This window comes from Otolemur garnettii, unplaced genomic scaffold (assembly GCF_000181295.1).
Source record: "Otolemur garnettii isolate 467f Iridium unplaced genomic scaffold, OtoGar3 scaffold00231, whole genome shotgun sequence".
NCBI classification, from domain to species: domain Eukaryota; kingdom Metazoa; phylum Chordata; class Mammalia; order Primates; family Galagidae; genus Otolemur; species Otolemur garnettii.
This window is the reverse complement of record NW_003852626.1, coordinates 1,534,616-1,549,146: the sequence shown is the minus strand read 5'-3', so window position 1 is coordinate 1,549,146 and position 14,531 is coordinate 1,534,616.

Sequence of the window (14,531 nt, the reverse complement as noted above, 5' to 3'; positions counted from 1 at the left end):
TATTTTTATTTCTCCTCTGGTTACCTAAGAGGCTTTAAATACTTCTGAAATGTGATATACAAAACAGCATAACTCTGGTTCAGAGACCTAAAATGGAGTTGGGAAGCCATTTTAAGAAAGACTACCTGCATGACCTGAAGCCTTGCTAAAAAACAAAAATAAAAGCAAAAACAAGAAATTGACTTGAACTTTTCAACTGGGACAGACCTCAATGACTACTAAGTCCTACAAAACAGCTGAATTTCACCAGTGTTACAACTCCTGAACAGCAACAACCACCAACCTACAGACTCATGCACTAAACTAGCTGCCTCCACTAATGATAATTTTGTCCAAACAACTTGTATAACCATCCATAGAATTCTTTTAAAAGTCCCTACTCCCTTTCTTCTCTTCAGAATATAATTTGGCTTCTAGCTGAATCTGGGTCTCTGGAATTGCAATTCCTAAAACCCTAATAAACACCTCGTACTGTTTGGTAGTCTGGTCTTTTGACTTGTCTTGACATTGATGGTGTCAGTATAGAGTGGAATACAAAATGACTCTCCTCCTCTGCATTCTGGGTACTAAAGATTCAAGCATGGAATCTGCAAGAATTCCATGTGTTCCATAGCCTTCCCAATAGCCCTGGACCCTGTTGGTGAGTCTTCTTTTTTTCCTATACCTCCCATCTTGGTTGAAATTCAGGCCTTTGTTGAAAATTGTTGACAAAGGGACTTTTCCTTTTTGGGTAGATACTCACATGGACTTTTTTTTTTTTTTTTTTGCTTATATTTGCCTTTTAATTTTTTGTTATTTTTTGTGATTATATCACAGTACCTATTTATGGAATATATGTGAATTATTGATACAAACATGCAACGTGTAGTGATCAACTCAAGGTAATTGGGATACCTATCACCTCAAGTATTTATCATTTATTTGTTTTAGGTACACTCTCATTCCACTCTTTTAGTTATTTTGGCATATACAATAAATTGTTAATTATGGCCACACAGTTGTGCTACCAAGCACTATATCCTGTTTCATCTAACTGCATTTTTTAACACATTTATGGGAACTTTTGCATTTAAAGATATAGGTGCTGAGTCACCTTCTGGAACCCCTACTGGTTTTTGTACCAAACATACTACAGTCCTTTATCTTATAAATTTCTTTCTTGATACACAAATATTACTGAAAACTACTTGGAATTATAATGGCCAACCTGGGGATCTTTTAATCTCCCCAAACTTGCTTTCTCTGTGGACAATCTGAAGGTCTAAAAGAAAGGATAAATAGCCTAAGTGGGATGTCTATTGTAACTCTGTATCTTAAAGCATCTAAAATACTCCAGGAATCTAAAATAACATGGCTAAGAGATAACAATGCCAAATCAGCTCCAAGACTCTAAATTGAAAAAGAAAAAAAACCTCAGAAGCGTCTGAAAAATGAAAACAAATCCAGAACCAAGCAATGCCTCTATTTGTTTGTCTTTGTTCTGTGTCATCTCCTTCTCCTAACCCTAACCCTCCCTTCCCTCTTACAAAATCTTACTCTAAACCTGGAAAATTACCCCCAGACTTTGTATGAAGAGGCTTATTGGATTGAGTCACTATTGGAACAATATACTGTTGGAAATTTTAACCGTCAGAGGCCAAAAAATGGATCCTTTCAGTTAGAAAGACTTATATTTTAAAATATTTTAGAGATCTCTTATTCTAAACAATTATTTGTATTTATGGGAGGATCAAAAATTTTTAAAGAGACATAATGTGTCATTTCTAGCTTTAGAAATTCACCTAACAAAATTAAAAGTAAAAACCCGACCTAAAACAAAGTAAAAATCCTTTGTATACTCAGACTGCCTGCTTTGGACTTCTGTGGGATTCACACAAAAGGGCACTGCACCCTAAGGTCTAGTGGCTAAGGTTTGGCACTTTCACTGCTTGGCCCGGGTTTGATTCCTAATCAGGGGACCAGTCCTGGCTGACATGTGTCCTTTTATTAAGGAGAACATACATTTTATAAAATTAGTTTGTGGCTGGGCACAGTGGTTCAGGTCTATAATCTCAGCACTTCAGGATGCCAAGGCAGGGCGATCACTTGAGGCCAAGAGTTTAAGATCAGCCTGAGCAACATAGAAAGACCCCATCTCTACAAAAATGTGTACAGATTTGCCAGGCATGGTTGCACATATCTGTAGTCCTAGCTACTTGGGAGACTGAAGTAGGCTTGAGCCCAGGAGTTTGAGGTTATAACGAGCTATAATGGTGCCACTGTACTCTTGCCTTGGCAACAGAGTGAGACCTTATCTCAAAAAAATTTGATTTGGGGAGGGTGTGGTGGCTCACACCTGGAATCCTAGCACTCTGGAGGTCAAGGTGGGTAGATTGCTTGAGTTCAGGACTTCCACACAAGCCTGACCAAGAGCCAGACCCCATCTCTAATAAAAATAGAAAAAAATGTAACCAGACATGGTGGTGGGAGCCTGTAGTCCCAAGTCCCCGGGAGGCTGAGTCAAGAGTTTGAGGCTGCTGTGAACCATGGCACACTACCCAGGGCAAGAGAGCAATAATTTGTCACAGGAAAAAAAATGGCTTTCTTGTGACTGACTCTTGAATTTTAGGGGGTAATTATTATTGATCATTTTCCCTTTTTATTTCCTGTCTTACCAACTGTATCTCTTAATGTTTCATCTATAGGATACATGGGATGATTAACCTTTGTGTGTAGATGGCCAGCTGAGACCCTGAGATCCCAGAGAATATCAGTGAACAAAAATTGAATCTTTCCTTTCTTTGAACTGTCTTTGGGGGTGGTTCTTGATCTTGTAAGGACTTCTTTGCACTTCTTTGGGGATGCCTCATATGTTCTTGGTTAAATTATAACCCTGGTTAAGGTTTTTTATTTTGCTTTATTTTTGGTAAGTACCTTTGGGGGAAGAAAGTAAAAAATCCAGGAATATTGGCTGTTTGTCCTGGCTAAAATCTGATAAGGGGAGATTTTAAAAGATTTTTTTAAAGACCTCTATGGTCAGAAGTCAGCTTAATTAAAAGCTGATGTTCAAGCTATGTTTGTTTGTTTTTTCTTAAAAAAAGGCCTTTCTGCTTTTGTTTTTTTGAATTCTGTTTGGGGGATATATTTTAATTATATGTTTGGTCTTTCTGTTTACCTACTTTCTGATTCATTTAATTTTTCTGAGAAAAATGTAAAACAGCATTGGTCTTTCTGAAAAGCTTCAAATCTTCACATTGGCACTTCTAAGAATTATTCTTTCTTTTCCTTCCACTTATACCCCTCTTTCCTTTTTGCCACCTTCAATTCCACATACAGAAAACTAGAGAGGGTTTCTAGTGGCTCTGAGACTCCTTAAGGAACAAGACAAAAACGTTCCACACACACCCTTTTGGGGGTCTTTTGAGAAACTTTTGGAGACTCTAGAGTCATGAACAGGTTTTTTTTTCAAGTCTAAAGATCTGCTCTCTTTTACACCGAGTTCCCTGAGATACCAGGGATTACTTTGTACTATGACAGAAAACTTGACATCTGTGTGTGGGATGGCTGACAGGTCACCAGAAGAGGCTGAATTTAGAGGTAGTTGACAGCAGTTATAATGAGTGGTTATTACTGCGGGGGGCTACTCATTTCTTTGCACAGTTAGATAAGAAAAGGGAAGTTTGGACACATGGAGGATATGGAAATACTTTTCGCTATCACTGTCGGCAAAAGACAAGACTCCCACGGAGGGGAAGGCTGATGAGAGTGAACTGATTGTTGATGTATTGCCCTTGAGGAAGGTACACTGTGTAAGCACTGCACAGCCTGTTCTGTGGCATTTCACTCTTTGTGAAAACTCGGGATTCAATGCGAAAATATGACCCTTGATTTCTGGATCATGTAGATGATTTGCCTTTCAGCCATGCTTGCTTTTCAGCTTTACAGAGGGTGCAAAAAAAAGAAATGTATGCACATTTTTAAGAAAGGAAAAGACTATATTAATATTGTAATACTCAATATATACTGGTAACAAAAGATGAATACAAGTCACGTTAAGCACCTCTTGCAATTGCAGAAGTTAAACATGACTTGAGTATTACAAATTTAAGAGTTTTTTTTTCCCTTTCTTAAAATATGTATACGTTTATGGCATCCTCTGTGTAAGTATCAGGTCTTAGAAAGTGCAAATGCTTTATTGGCCCTGTTTGCTAATGGACTCTGTCCTGAGCTCAGTGGTCCAGTTGGAAAATGAAGAGTAAATTAGAAGTCACCTATCTAGCAAAAATTAATCTTAATCACCTTATAAAATCCTGTGCCTTGAAACTCAATATTGGGACTAAAAACAAAATAAAATAAAATAAAATCCTGTAGTGAATCCCTAAGACTTTGTTACTTGGATATCCATTTTTAATCTTCCCCTAGTACAGCTAAACGTCTTGGAAAAGCTTAAAATCTCTTTCTGTGCTTGAGATAAAAAGTTGCTACTCTATTTTCTCTAACACTTGGTCAGAGCTTCAGCCATGTGAAACAGATAAACTTTAACTTCTTCCATTTACAGAGGGACAATTTAATCCAAGTGCGCCCGTTAATATAGTGAGTTTTACTTGTCTCCTGATTAAAGGTTTTAAATCAAAGCTATAAAATGTGTTTTTGCATCTGTCTGTATTTATATGTATACGTGAGTATATGTCTGTGTTGGGATATTGTCTACATCAGTGTTTTCCAACCCTCTTAATCTCAGGGAACACGTGAACCTAAAGGTAAACTTCCACAGCACACTTAAATTATGTCAATCAAAAAAAGAGGTAAACAAATATACTTACTATGCTTTGAACTTCTTTCAAAAATAATTTCATAAATGATTTTTAGAAACATTTCACTGCAAACCTAAGATTCTCTCATGGCACACCAGTGCGCCACAGCACACGGTTGAAAATCACTGGGCTACATGGTGCAATTGAATTATAAATAAGTGAGCACTCATAAATTAAATAATTACCCCTCATGCTTTTCAACTTCACATGACATTAATAATCTTTGGTATATAAAACTAGTTTAAATTTTTTTTTCTTTTTTTAATTTCTTATAGCATAACTGTGTACATTAATGCAATCATGGGGTACAGTGTGCTGTTTTCATGTACATTTTGAAATACTCTCATCAAACTGGTCAAGGTAACCTTCATGTCATTTTCTTAGTTATTGAGTTAAAACATTCATACTCTGCTTTTAGAAAGATTCACTTGTACCCTTGTAAGATAAACCATAGAGGTGACCCCACCAATCTCCCTCCCTCCCCTCCATCCACCCCCCTCACCTGAAAAAATAAAATAAAAATGTTTTCAGAATTTTAGATATTTTTTCTTGAGTCTACTTATCAGACAAATTAATGCTGCTGCCTCTGACCAGATATTTTATGATCATAACATTGGTGCTTCTGTGATGTTTTTGATATTTCCTCAATTTGTCTATAAGCTATGTCTTCAGTTTGACCCTTTAGACTCTGGGGTCCAGACAAGTGGCCATGGTGTGGGCTGAAGACGTGTATGTCCACCACACCTAGGCCACAAGTTGTAGGACAGACCCAAGCCCAACACATCCTCCCTGGCCTGGTTCTGCTTCCTGGCAATGTTTGGAGGACTTGAATCCTGCAGACATGGTCTTCACAGCTCTGTCTCCTGCCTTGGGCTCTCCACCTGATACATAATAAGCCAATTTTCTTTATTTTCACTGAAAATAGTGGTCCTGAGGCTTAAAATTGTAGTTAATTTATATAATTACAACTATTTGACACAAAAGAAATTATTTGTATACAGAGCGTACAAGAAATATAGAATGTCTTTTTGGTGTGGGGGCTTACAAGAAAGACATGAGAAAGTGGTTTTTGTTAAAGGAGAAGTAATTTTGTCTAGCTTAAAAGTTACTGAAGAGTTATTTTATTATTTTATTTTATTTATTTACTTTTTTTTTTTTGAGACAGAGTCTCACTACGTTTCCCTTAATAGAGCACTGTGGCGTCACAGCTCACAGCAACCTCCAACTCTTGGACTTAAGTGATTCTCTTGCCTCAGCCTCCCAAGTAGCTGGGACTACAGAAGCTTGCCATAACACCTGGCTATTTTTTGTTGCAGTTGTCATTGTTGTTTAGCAGGCCCAGGACGTGTTTGAACCTGCCAGCCTCGGTGTATGTGGCCAGTGCTGTAACCACTGTGCTATGGGCACCGAGCCATTGTTCATTTATTTTAGATTAATATGAGGGTACAAACAATTAGGTTACTTCTTTATTTCAGATTAATATGAGGGTACAAATGTTTAGGTTACATTATTTTCATTTCTAGGGTAAACTTCAAGTTGTAGTTGAGCCCTTCACTTATGAGATGTGCCATATACCCTTCCATTGTGTCCCATTAGGTGAGACCTTACCAATCCTCCACTTGCCTCCCCTCCATCCTCTCCCTCCACCCGTGGACTTGAATTTTATTCAGTTGTTTTCTCATGTGGGCATGTAGTTGTTCATCTATCATTTTCATATTAGTATTGGGTACATCGGATATTTGCTTTTCCATTCTTGTGATACTTTACTAAAGAGGAAGTTCTTCAACTCTACCCAGGTAAATACAAAAGATGTAATGTCTCCATCTTTTTATGGCAAAATAGTATTCCATGGTATACCACAGTTTATTAATCCATTCATTAGTTGATGGGCACGTGGGTTGGTTCCACATCTTAGCGATCATGAATTGGGCTGCAGTAAACATTCTAGTGCAAATGTCCTTATGGGAAAATTATTTTTTTTAACTTCAGGGGAGATACTTAGTAATGGGATTGAAGGATCAAATGGAAGGTCTATTTTGAGTTCTTTGAGGATTCTCCATACTTCTTTCCAAAGAGGCTGTATTAGCTTGCAATCCCACCAACAGTGTAGAAGTGTTCCCTTCTCTCTACATCCACACCAGTGCCTGCAGCTTTGGGATTTTGTGACATGGGTTGTTCTCACTGGGGTTAGGTGATTATCTCAAAGTGGTTTTGATATGCATTTCTCTGATGATTAGGGATGAGGAGCACTTTTTTATGGGTTTGTTGGTCATTTGTCTGTCATCTTCAAGAAGGATCTGTTCATGTCTCTTGCCTGCTGATAAATGGGATTGTTTGATCTTTTCTTGTTGATCTTTTCTTGAGTTCTCTGTATATTCTAGTTTTCAGCCCTCAAAGGTTATTTTAAGTTGATGGGATAAAAAAGAATTCCAGATAAAACTGAACTGATGTAGAAAGTTGAGGAAAGAAGGAAAAATGGGAAAAATTGTAAAAGGTTATAAAAGGTTTATGGAAATCTTATATAGTCAAAGCTAATTGAGATTGGATGATTTGTGACGTTTTATTAAAATTAGCTACTGTATTAATCTCGATAATATATTGTTACAAAGGTAGAATTTGGATTTTTCTTTTGAACAAGATTTTTGTGTAGTATTAATTAGAAATAGTAAAAGACTAGTTTGCCTATTGAATAAAAATAAAATAGGTGAGACTTTGCCTCATGTTGTCTTTTTTTTTAAATATATTGTTTTTTAGGGAGAGCCTTGCACTGTTGCTGAGGTTAGAGTACAATGGCATGATATTAGTTCACTGCAGTCTTGAACTCCTGGGCTCAAACAATTTTCCTGCCTCGGCCTCCTGCACAGCTAGGACTATAGGTGCACACCACCACACCTGGTTAATGGTTTTTTGTGCGTGTTTGTTTGGTTTTTGTAGAGATGAGGTCTTGCTAGATGGCTTAGGCTGGTCTTGAACTTTTGGCCTTAAGCAATCCTCCTGCATGAACTTCCCAAAGTGCTGAGAGTACAGGTGTGAGCCACTGCACCCAGCTGTATGTTGTCCTTATTACATCTTTTGAATGTTTGGAAAACTTAGTTTCCTTTCTATAAAAGTTTTTCTTGCTTAAAAAATTTTTTAATTATCACTTTGACTAAATGAATGACTATTCTTTTACACTTGGGATCCTTTTTTGATATCAAATGTTTTAAACGTTTTATATAGCAAATCAACCTTTTATATAAGGAAAATGTCTAAAAATAAACTTTAAAATTGTAAATTAAGCCTTTTTGACATTTAATTAGGATTATTTGATATGTTAATCTTACAGAAAGCATAGCCAATTAAGGAATAGTGTTTAGGCTCGGCGCCTGTGGCTCAAACGGCTAAGGCGCCAGCCACTTACACCTGAGCTGGCAGGTTCGAATCCAGCCTGGGCCGGCCAAACAACAATGATGGCTGCAAACAAAAAATAGCTGGATGTTGTGGCAGGTGCCTGTAATCCCAGCTGCTTGGGAGGTGGAGGCAGGAGAATCACTTGAGCCCAGGAGTTGGAGGTTGCTGTGAGCTGTGATGCTACAGCACTCTACCCAGGGCAAGAGTTTGAGGCTCTGTCTCCACGAAAAAAAAAAAAAAAGGAATAATGTTTAACTTTCTTTGAGTTATAGTCATATAGATGTATTATTAAAGGGCTCCAAAATTGTATGCAATTTCTACAAATCTGGTATATCTTGGTATATGAGAAAATTGATTTATTTTGATGTTCTTTTTTCTATTATAATAGCTCCTTGCAAATCCTCATGTGTTTTGTCTTCCAGGAGGTTCATGTAAAAGACACTGACAGGAACTCTGACAGGAACTCTGAAATACAGACCTCCACTTATGATGTTGAAATTATACAATTGGATTGTATAAAATTTAAAAAACTAAACTCCATGGAGAAAATGGACTCATAAAATTGCTAATTTAACATCCCATGGAACAAGAATTAGTTACATGAGACTAAACTGATGCAGTACTAGAATGATGTTTATGATGTTTTACTTGAAACATTGTTGATTCTTTCTCTGTTTTGTTTTCTAGAGTCTTTTTTTTCTCTTAAGGTCTTCAGTTTATAGTAATTGGGTGAACTATACTTTAATGGGCAAAACTAAAATAATTATATGTCCCTCTACCTGACAACTCCAGAATTTGGAAACTATTCAACAGTATTCTTATTTTATGACAATATAGTTATTTATGTGAGTTTAATAAGAATATGTTTTCCTTTGTGACAGGACACAATTAGGAACATTAATTATTTTACCAATGCTTTGACTAGAGTGTCATATTTTCAAATGTGACCAGGCTGCTTTGAGGAACTGAGGTTGACATTAAAGCTAATAGAGGTGGAAAAGACTGGCCTTGTGCCTTGTCTACATTGTTCCTTTACACTTGCAGGGGTGTCTGACCTGATGCCTATGTGCTACACGCAGATTGCTCATCTGTGGTGTCGGATACCATGCACAGACCTTGTTTTTTTTTCTCATCAGCTTGCACTAGTGCTTGTATATTTAATGTGTGGTCCAAGACAAATCTTCTTCTTTCAGTGTTCAGCAGAGAAATAAAGATTGGATACTTTACCTCCTTCCTGTTTACGTGGATGGAGCTGGAAAACGTTCTTCTTAGCAAAGTATCTCAAGAATGGAAGAAAAAGTATCCAATGTACTCAGCCCTACTATGAAACTAAGCTATAACCTAAGTGTAGCCTAAGAATATGAAGAGGGGGGAAGGGGAGGGGAGAGGGGTGGATGGGTGGAGGGAGGGTGATTGGAAGGATCATCTGTATGGTTTGTCTTACAAGGGCACAAGTGAATCTTTCTAAAAGTAGAATATAAACATCTTAACACAATAACTAAGAAAACTTACATAAAGTCTATGTTAACCAGTTTGATGAAAATATTTCAAATTGTATATGAAAACACCACACTGTACCCCATGATTGCATTAATGTACACAGCTATCATTTAATAATAAAAAAAAAGATTGGATACCCCTTCAAATATACAGGGGTCCTGACCTTGCAGTAAGTAAAGAATGTCATTTTCTTTTTCTTTTTTCCAAATCAAACTTGAAACTGAATCTAACCTTCATTCTTGTAGGAGTTTCACAGTAATGCAGCATCCAGAAAAACCACAGCATTAAAAAATGTTTCAGCACTTCATGATGTTAAAGGATAAATAAATGAAACATAACATTTTGATTAAAGTGGAAATCACATAAAATAAAGGTATAATTTGTAATCTTAATATTTTTTTTAAATTAAAACTTCTAGAAACATTTTAAGCCTAAGTAAAACTAAGACATGAAACATTCTTAATTCAGAATTCATTTTAAAATGGCAATGCTGAAGTTGAGACTATATAAGAAATATAAAGTCTCTTTGAAGGGAACATGACTTCCAAGTTAAACATAAACATTGGTTTTATGAAATTCAAGTATATAACACAACTAAACTTTCTATAGTCTATTTTTACTTAATGGTAAACAATAACTACCTTGGATTTCCCATATACCTCCTGCTTTGCACATGCACAGCCTGCCCAGTATAGGAATATACTTGGTACTATCAACGAACCCACACTGACATATTTTAATCACCTGAAGTCCATAGTTTACACTGGAATTCACCCTTGGTGTTGTACTTTCTATGCTTTTGACAAATACATTGTGATATATATCTACCATTATAGTATCACACAGAGTACCTTCACCAGCCTAAAGTCCCCACAGGAATGGAGAAGCATGAATCCCATGTATTCGACTTTGATATGAGGACAATTAATGACAATGATACGGTGGGGGTATCATTAATTGGGGGTAAGGGGAGAGTAGACAGAGAGAGAAGGAGGGAGGGGGTGGGAGAAAGGAAAAGAGTGTCACTTTCTGATAGCCACATGAACCTCAAGATATTTTGACAATACCAAGAAGAGAGGAATTCACCCAATTCATACAGATATTTTAGGCTCTGTCTGATTATTAGAGTACCAAGGAAGGAGAGAAAGGAAAAGTTAGTCAACTGGTTCAAACAAAGAGCCCTTGAATGGACAGACCTTAGGAGAAGAAAATAGCCATCAATTTTCCAGGGTTACACAAGTACAAAGTGACCTTTCCCCCATTATATAGGAGTAAGTAAGAACAGAATGAACACTGACCACCCAGCCTTCATTGACCTCAACAAATAAAAAGAGCAACTGCTTGAAGTTTGGGGCAATCGCTCTCTTCAAGGCTGACCACTCCAGTCCCTTTCTTGAGAGTGTACTTTCACTTCTGCAGGAGCCTTTCCTAATCCTGTCTGCTTTCACTCAATAAACTTGTCACTATCGCTCAGTTGTTTCTGTGTCCTGAAATTCCTTTCTGTGACATTAACAAGAAGTTTTATGCCAGTGATATGACAGCAAATCCTTGAAATGGTTTCCCAGCTTTAAAAGGCTTTTTAAAAGTCTAATCTGAGTTTGTTATGAAAAATTATAGCAAAGCCAACTTTAAAAGACCCCACATAGCCAGTCACTATTCTTACTACACTTTATGAAAACAATCAGGCATAGTATATTAAAAGTAAAACTTACCTTGCAAATAAATTGGTCTTACTGTGACTTATCTTCAGTAGGAATGGAGGACTAAAGAGAGAAAAATTATGCTTCAGGAGAAAACTATAATATACCTGTTTTTAGATTATAGCCCTAACCGTTCTTTTTAAGTTCTTATTATTGGCCTACAATTTGGACTGTAGCCTGAATTCTTTCCTGGGTAGAAATCTCCAAACTAACCTTTCCAGATTTTTCTGTTTTTCTGACTCGGACTCACTAAAATTGCTACTACCTTTTCCTAAAAAACTGCAAGCTGAAGCTCACATAGAAACAACCCTATGACATACAAACCACTGACTACAAAAATCTGTCGGGTTGACATTGCTACTTCTAATTTATAAAAAACTGGTATAGACTAATCCAAACATTAATTTTTATGTTTCTTCTCTTTGAGAATGCATCTAATCATAAAATGCCATCTTCCTGAAGTGAGATACAACTGTTTAATTGGACAGGACTATTCTAAGAGATGGGAAACTGGTTTAACCGGACCCTTTGCCACTAACCTATTAACTCAATTCTTCTCTCCATGGGCACCAACTCAGCTTTCAGTGAGTGAAGCTTCTAAGGAAGTTTCAGACAGAATAATTTTGGGGTGCAGAAAAAGGATTCCCTCAAACATGGTGCTTTGACATGCTGAGTGCTTTTGGAAATTGAAAGTACTCACAAATAATCCTCAGAATCAGTGTCTTTCTAACCTTATCTTGTCCCTCCCTCCTCCAAGGGTAGGGAGGGATTCTCTCCGGAATTTCTTTATCTGAGCAATAAAAAGCTTCTTACCACGAAAAATAAACAAAAAAGCACAATTAACTGCTGTCTGTTCCCTCCCTGAAGTCTCATCTTTTGCAAAAAGAAGACTAAGGAATGACTTTTACTTTTTTGTAATTTATTTTTTTTATTTCAAATTAACATAAGGGTAAAAAGTTTTAGGTTTCATTGTTCTCACTTCCAGAGCAAAGTTCCGTTTGTGAAAGAGCCCCTCACCCAGGGGGCATGTTATATACCCTCACAATGTGCACATTAGTTGCGATATCGCCTCATGACCTCCCTCCTTCTGCCAATCGTCCTCCTTCCTCTGCTCTCCCTCCTCCTACTTCTCTCTACCCTGAACTAGATTATATAAGTGTTTTATCATTTGATAAGCATGCTCATCTTATGAGCATGTAATTGTTTACATATTGATTTCACATTAGTATGGAGTACATTGGATATTTATTTTCCATTCTTGAGATACTTTACTAAGAAGAATATATTTCAACTCCATACAAGTAAATATAAAAGATGTAAAGTCTCCATATTTTTAAAGGCTGAATAGCCGTGGGATACATATACCACATTTTGTTGATCTATTCATGGGTTGATGGGCACTTTCGTGACTTGGCAATTATGAATTGAGCCGCAATAAACATTTTGGTGGAAATGTCTTTGTGGTAAAATGATTTTTATTCTCCTGGGTAGATACCTAGTAATTGGATTACAGGATCAAACGGAAAGTGTACTTTTAGCTCTTTGAGGATTCTCCATACTTCTCTCCAAAAAGTCTGTATTAGTTTGCAATTCTACCAGCAGTGTAGAAGTGTTCCCTTCTTTCCATATCCATGCCAGCATCTGTTTTGTGACTTTGTGATGTGAGCTAATCTCGCTGTCATTAGGTGACATCTTACAGTGGTTTTGATTTGCATTTCTCTGATGCTTAAAGAAGATAAGCATTTTTCATGTATTTGTTGGCCATTCATTTGTCATCTTCAGAGAAATTTCTGTGAAAATCTCTTGCCCACTTATAGAGAGGATTCTTTGCCCTTTTCTTATTGTTTAATTTGAGTTCTCTGTAGATTCTAGTTATCAGGCCTTTGCCAGATTCATAACATGCAAAAGTCTTCTTCTATTCCAAAGGCCGACTGTTTGTTTTGTTTGTGGTATCTTTAGCTGTGCAAAAGCTTTTCAGCTTCATCAAATTTATAGCATTAGATGCCTTCATCAGGAAAACAGAAAGAGAACAAGTCAACAACCTAATGGGCCATCTCAAGGAACTAGAAAAGGAAGAACAATCTAATCACAAACCCAGCAGAAGAAAAGAAACAACCCAAATTAGAGCAGAATCAAATGAAATTAAAAACAAAAGGAATGACTTTTAGACATGGTCAATCAAATGTATTTCTCTCCTGGTATATAGCTAATCTTCACAGACTAAGGCTGGCCTCTTTATTAGGATTGCTCCTTTGTTATTCAAATTTGACCCATCCCTGAAGCCTTAGATACACATTGACATTTTTTGCTTTGTTTGTTTGTTTAATCAAGCTTTCCTTATACAGACACATCAACATTCAACAACTCCCACCCTGGGACATGACACTCTAGAAACAGGAAAACAGATGACAAATCTGTGGCCAATCAATGGATGATTAACCAGTGATGCTTCCTCATATCAGATCTTGATCAAAAGGAAGAAATGTGAAATGTGACATACAAAATTGCATCACTCTGGTTCAGTGTCCTGAAATTTAATCCAGAAGGCATTCTAAGAAGGATAAGTTTCAACCTTAAAAAAATGAAACAGGAATTTGCATTGAGCCTTTCAACTAAACTGCAATGACAACATCCTGGAAAACAGCTGAATTTTACCAGCACTGTGGCTCCTGAAGAGCAATAACCAATGAACTAAGCCATGTACTGAGCTAGCCACCTCCACCAATGATAATTCTTTCAAAACAACTTATGCAATAATCTTCAGCATCCTTTTAAAAATCCCTACTCCCCTTCCTCTCTTTGGAATAATTTGGCCTCTAGCTAAATTTGTGTCTCTGAATTCTACTTTTGAAACTCTAATAAACACTTTGTCTTACTGAATTGCAGTCTAGTCCTTTGTTTCTTCCTGGTTGGCATAATGCACTTCAAACTCTATTTCTAGTTCTTTAAACTTTTGATAGTATCTCTTGGAAAGAATGCAAATGTGAGCAACACAGATAACAGAGAAGGTGGGATGTTTATAGGCAATCTTCCTAGACATGCAATCTATGTAGTCACAAAGGCCTTGGGCTTGGAAGGGCCAAATACTTGGATTAATGCTGCGTTATCATGGCTTTGAAATCATTAAGATATTAAAGAAAATCTTAAA